A 6,438-nucleotide genomic window follows, 5' to 3' on the forward strand; every position below is an offset into this window, starting at 1 on the left:
CACCTGTATATTCTGGTTTCAGGTTTTCAGGTTTGTTATGGCCTGTTTAGAATAGATGCTACGTTTAGAATAGTTTGACACATTGTTTCCTAGTACAAGTAACCAAAGATTTTTTGTATGTATAAACAACATTAGAAATCAAGGGGGGCTACTGGGGAGGTCCACCACTATTCGTTGTAATCTCGACTTTCTTACAAGTGTTAGCTTGGAGGATCAGCTGGTAAGGATAAGGCGATGCTCACCCCACTCAGCCGTACAATACCCAGCCTTGTGCCATATAATCAAAGCCTGTATGCTCCATTACAGCACTGCCTCTCTCCCTCGGCACAGCCTTCACAATAGTGAAAGAGGCGTTCCACTTTTGCATACAAAACCCCAGTGAGCGCAGGATGTCTTACAGAGGCCTGAAATTTCCCAGATGTCGAGTTGCCCAGATGGTCCAGCCACTGAACCACCCTCCAAAGAGCAAGGCAGACATCTGAATTACACCACACAGCAATTAAACTGATAACTTTTTACTGTGGATTGTATTTTTGTGATAGGCATCAATAACCAGTGTCTGGCTCCAGACCTGTAGACTTGCTAATGTAAAAAATATAGAACAATATCACTGAATAAGTACATATTTCACGTGTGATTTGTGTGACACTGTACTGGAATGCGAGCAGATTAATATGTTGAAATGCAATCATTTACATGATTTATGCAAATGTGATGGATGTGAAACAGGTCATTTGGTAACAGTGAAGCATTAGGGAAAGTATTGTAATTGCTGGAGGGATCACCTTTGCCAAAAGATATACCACACATGTCAGCAACCTTTGAAAGCCCATGTCTTCGCTGTTGTAATAAAACCTTGTATCTCATAAATGGTAAAAGTCAGCTTTTCAAGTTAAAGCTTTTAACTTTATTCCAGGTACTTTTGGACAATTTTGAATAATTCATAAAATGTTCCCATAGTGTAAAGGGCAGCTGGTTTGCAAATGGTGTAGGCCTTTCCAAATTATATGGCAAATTCATGCTATTCTGCTTCAAAAATATTTGTAGAGTGCACTCATGCTGTTGTTTATGCACAAAGCTCTTCCCCACAAAGACATCTGGTCAGAGATCAAGAACACTGTGTTCCCCTTTTATGCAGAAGGCCTTCCTACCATGCTCCTGCTGCACGCTGCAAGTTTACAGACACGCCTTCCTCTCTGTAATGTGTCATAGGAGTCTTTGCAACAAGCCTTGTTATTGACATTTGCAAAATGTTTACCCATGAACAGGGGCACAAAGAAATGGTGATTTTAAAGACAAAAAAATAATTAAAGTCATACTTATATTATGATGAAATTTCCTGACATAAAGTAGGTTTACAAATTCAAGCATCACATGAAATTTTCCCATTTGTTTCCTGTTTTGTCTGGTATACCAACTATACATGTGCATCTTGTAGGTTAACAGTTAATGTGAGTTTAAGAAGCACTTTAAACACTAACATGTGAAATGCTTGGGTTCTGAGACACTTTGTTTTCAGGAACGTAGGCAACCCAAAATCCAGGATGATCCAGGAAAATTCTGGACAGGCGAGAGCACTATGTACACTGCTAACATGTCCTCAGGTTCCATGTTGGCCACACACATGGATACCTACCAGTGTCAGTGATGGGACCCATCTGGGCTGTACATTGCACATGGGGCCTAGATGGGACCCGTGTGAGATTAACATGGGCTGTAACAACGGGGCCTAATCACTCACTCAGAGCCAATGCCCACCTGGAACCCACCTAGCCCACGTTTCCACCATGTGAACCCCACATGAGCATATGTGCTGGGAAGGTGCTCAAAGTTCTGTAATCCCTAACCCTAACCCTAACCCAAGACGATGCGATAGGAGATGCTCTAAGTAAAAACTGAGCATTTGAGACTTGTGCAACATGCAAGCTGTGCATGTGCCGTACCCAGCCACATGTTATCAGTTGGACTTGTTTTTATGAGTAAGCAAATATGCTTCTCTACAGTGCCAGCTTACATTAATGCATTTTAATTCACACATGAATATTCACAGTCATGTTGCTCACACAGCTGGAAACAAAGTCTTGCACTCTGATTGGCTCTAATTTTGGGTGAGGCCACTGCAGCTGAGCCGGTATTGATACGTTCCTTGGCAACAGCTGTAACAAGTGGACATACGTGGAGCTCATGAGTACCCCTTTGAATGCCAAAATGAGAAATGGCCTTACAGTCCTTGTGGTCACACACTCACAGATAGGACTGCAGGACTGCAAGTGCACCATTTAGGATAGAGCGATGAGTGACTGTTGGCCATCTTTCTTTATATACAATTTGTTTTTTCTCTAGCCTTCATCAGAGGTCGGTTTTTGACAACAATCCACCTGTAAAATAACTAAGCTAATAACACACAAACAGTTGTACTGTTCATGTCCTCATGACCACAGTGCAGGCTAGAAAAAGTAAGTGACCCTTGAATTTAATATAAGCTGTAGAGCCCCTGTTTCGTAGCAATCACCCGCACCAAATGTTTCCTGTAGCTGCAATAAGATTTGGACCATCCCTTCCAGCAAATGTTTTACAGTTAAATTTTTCTGGGATGCCTTGAGTACACAGCCCTCTTTAGGACATCACAGCAACTTGATAGGATTAAGATCAGGACTTTCACAACAGTTCTTTAGTTGATTTACTTGTGTGCTTTGTGTCATTGTCTTGTTGCATCACCCAATGTCTCTTTAGCTTGAGGTCATGGACTGCTGCCTTTACATTCTCCTAAAAATATTTTGACACACTTTTAGATTAATTGTTCCCACAATGATTGCAGGACCTCCAGGCCTAGAGGCCACCATGATACTCCCTCCATTCGTTCTTTCTCACATCTTTTAGGAGTGCCTGTTGTGCTCTTGAAGTGATCTTAACAGTAGCAACAGTTCTGAAGTTTCTCAAACTGTCTGATGCACACCCAGGTCTTTCACAATGCTTTTGTAGCCTTTTCCAACATTGTGCATCTTACAAAGTCTTCTGCTTCAAGGCATGCTTCAAAGTAACTAATCTGAGAAAAACAGATTTGTCAGTTACCAGGCTTTGTATGCCTTTATTTAATGGGCAAACCACATGTGAAACTCACACTTCCAGTCTCATCTCCTTAATTGAAACCCCTTTTTGCCAGTTAGCGCTTGGAGAAGTCATTAACACAGAAGTTCACTTACATTGTCTAACCTGCACTGTGAATGTCTACTCAATGTACTTAATAAAATGCATCTGTTTGTATTATGTTTTTAGTTAGATTGTGTTTGTCTATAATTGTGATCACAAAGGTGACAAAGTGTTCACTCACTTTTTTGCAGCCGTGTCTGTTCAGTGATGGTCCTATAGTAGTCCCTTTCTATTGATTGGAGTAGAGGGCAGTCAATAAAGTGCAGCAAGTGATGGGCCACACTAAGTTATTGTACAAAGTACACCTATAGGTCAGTGACAGATTGAAAGAAAACACATTACTGGTCTTACTAAGGTCACCACAAGCCAACAAAACAGCAGCAGTGCACCTTGACACAGATTCTACAAGTCTATGAAACATTCCTGGTGAAACACGGTTCTTCCAAAATATATTCCTTTAAGTGGTTTTGTGGTGATGGTGGTGGAATTCACACAATTGGTGTTTGAGTGTGTTGAGTACAAAATCATTTTCATGCTCATCAACCCATTAAGTTACCTCTTGCACCTGCCGTGGATGGGGGCATTGTCACCCTGGAAGAGATCACTCTCATCAGGATAGAAATGTTTCATTATTTGAAACACCTGAGTAGTCTTTGTGACTAAAGCTCCTATCAATAATAAACCATCTGTCAATATAGATATTTTACTGTTTCCATCTTGAGGTGAACTGGTCTTGCTCAGCATTTTTACAAATGCTGCAGAGCATGGCAGGATGTCAATTGCTTTGTTGTATCATGCAATAGCATGTTATGCTATGTATGCATGTTATGCTAATAAACTATGTTTAGTTTATTAGCAAAACCTACAAACTGTTTTGCAATAAATCAATCAAACAAGACCAATTTAAAAAGCTCAACATCACTAATATCGCAAGTGCATTCTCCAAATTCACAAAAATGTCACGTTTAATGATGACTGCAGTCTCATAATTATTCAACTCCCCAAATAGAATCCCTTGTAAGAGCATACATTTACACATCAGGTGACAACTCAAGTGCTTCATTAATTATATCAGCTGTGATTAAGATAAAATACATCAAATATCTTGCCTGGAAAGGGGTTTGTTGATGTTTAATTGATGTTTAATTGTATGTTAGAAATATGGCAACAGTCAAGAGTGTTGTCCAAAGCATTCAGAGAGGAGATCATTTCCTTGCACAAACAAGGGAATGAAAACCAAAAAAAGGTTTTCAAAGGCACTAAATGATCCTAGGGATACAGCTGGAATCATAGTTCTCAAGTCCAAAGTTAAAGGAAGACTGGCTACACTACACTACCTGGATGTGTCAGAAAGAGGAAGCTATCACCAGTGGTAGCGCAGTGGTGGCTCAGCGGTTAGAGCGCCGGGATATCGATAACAGGGTTGTGGGTTCGATTCCCGGGCTCGGCAAGCTGCCACTGTTGGGCCCTTGAGCAAGGCCCTTTACCCTCTCTGCTCCCCGGGCGCTGGAGTTGGCTGCCCACCGCTCTGGGTGTGTGTGTGTACTCACTGCCCCTAACACGTGTGAGTGTGTGTTCACTACCAGATGGGTTAAATGCGGAGGACACATTTCGCTGTACAGTCCACACTGTACAGTGATGAATACGTGCACCTTTATCCTTTATCCTTTATATTCCTGAGGAGGCAGGCGGTCAAAAACCTTTGAATGACTGCAGCAGACATACAGTGAGATTTGGTGGCAGCAGGCACAGAGGCCCCAGGTTGCACAGCAAGGTGCATTGTAAATGTTAAAGGGCTCCATGTCTGTACATCTATGAAAAGTGAAAATGAAAGATGAAAGTCCAATTTGCTCAAAACCACAAGAGGTCTTTGCTCAAAGTCACAGAGGTTTTGGAATTCTGTTCTGTGGAATGATGAAATAAATCTCGACCATTTCGAGATTTGCCGCTGCAGGTTTCCAGTGCTAGATGAAGCTAGGTAACCCCAGAGCATCACAGAACCACTATGCTTCAGTGTACCTGTATCTTGTCCTGTGGAGGGCAAGATGGATTCAATCAAGTATCAGGAATTTATTGGACCTTTCAACAGGACAATGATCCCAAGCCTCAAGGTCCACCAAGGCTTGGTTTCAGAAGAAGTTCTGGAATATTCTGGAGCGGTCGTCACAGTCACCTGACTTGAACCCCACATAAAATCTTTGGTGGGATTTGAAGAAGCTGGCTGCAGTGCACAAAGAAAATGAATGAACTGGAGGCCACTGCCCATGAGAAATGGACTTGCTGAAACAGCTGAAACATTGTAAATGTAGTTAATAACCCTAATTTGGGGGGTTAATTTTGAGTGCAACTATACCTGTCCAGTAATATCCATATTTGTCATTTCTTTACTCATGTATTTTGGTTTTCAGAATATTGTGTATTATGAACATGTACCTGTGTTTCTGTTATTTTGTACACATTCTGTCCTCTTTTGTATAAGGTATGGTACGCAGAATTTAGAATTTCAGGATCAGCACAGACAGAGTATGAGATCGGTCCTCCATGCAAAACGTGTAGCTGGTGGAGTGCACTGAGGTTACATAACTGAGTGGGAGCTGTTTAAGGCCTGACACACATATGGTCGCCTTGGTTCCCTCCATTCAGTGTTTAGTGCCCCCAGCGGTCACCCAGGCCGCTCAGTATGATCATAGTTTTATCTCATCACCTCATGACCGGTCTTATCTAGTTCTGCCCAGTCCAGTGTCTACATGATACGCTTTCCTATTTACTCTGACTCACTTTCAATGATATTTCTTTTACAGACATATGGAATAGGCCAAAATAATGTACTGTTCTGTAAAAGTATGACGCTTAGAATAATTCAGTAGGTGACGCAATGAAGAAAATGCACATTTTTGTTGATTCAGATCATTTTGGTTCATATTTAATATGTGCTAGTTTTAAATGTACTGTAACATGTACACAATTGTTTAAAATGTGATATTTGTAGATGTACTACAATGTGCAATGTAATTGTAATATTGGACATATTTAATATATACGTCAAATTAGCAAGTTCATATTAAAAATCGTAAATTTTTTTACATCATAATTGCATGCATATGTTTTGGCGGCCCTGGTCAACTTGCCTGTTTTGTAGATTTTGTAGAAGTGAAAATCTGGAAACTGTTATTATTTTATAAAAACATAAAATTCAATTCCGCAGATAATATAAAATGTTTATGTAGTACTATAATAATAGAAGTATATTAGTATAACTAATATACTACTTCAAAAACTTTAATATGT

The sequence above is a fragment of the Salminus brasiliensis genome, chromosome 19 (assembly GCF_030463535.1).
Source record: "Salminus brasiliensis chromosome 19, fSalBra1.hap2, whole genome shotgun sequence".
NCBI lineage: Eukaryota > Metazoa > Chordata > Actinopteri > Characiformes > Bryconidae > Salminus > Salminus brasiliensis.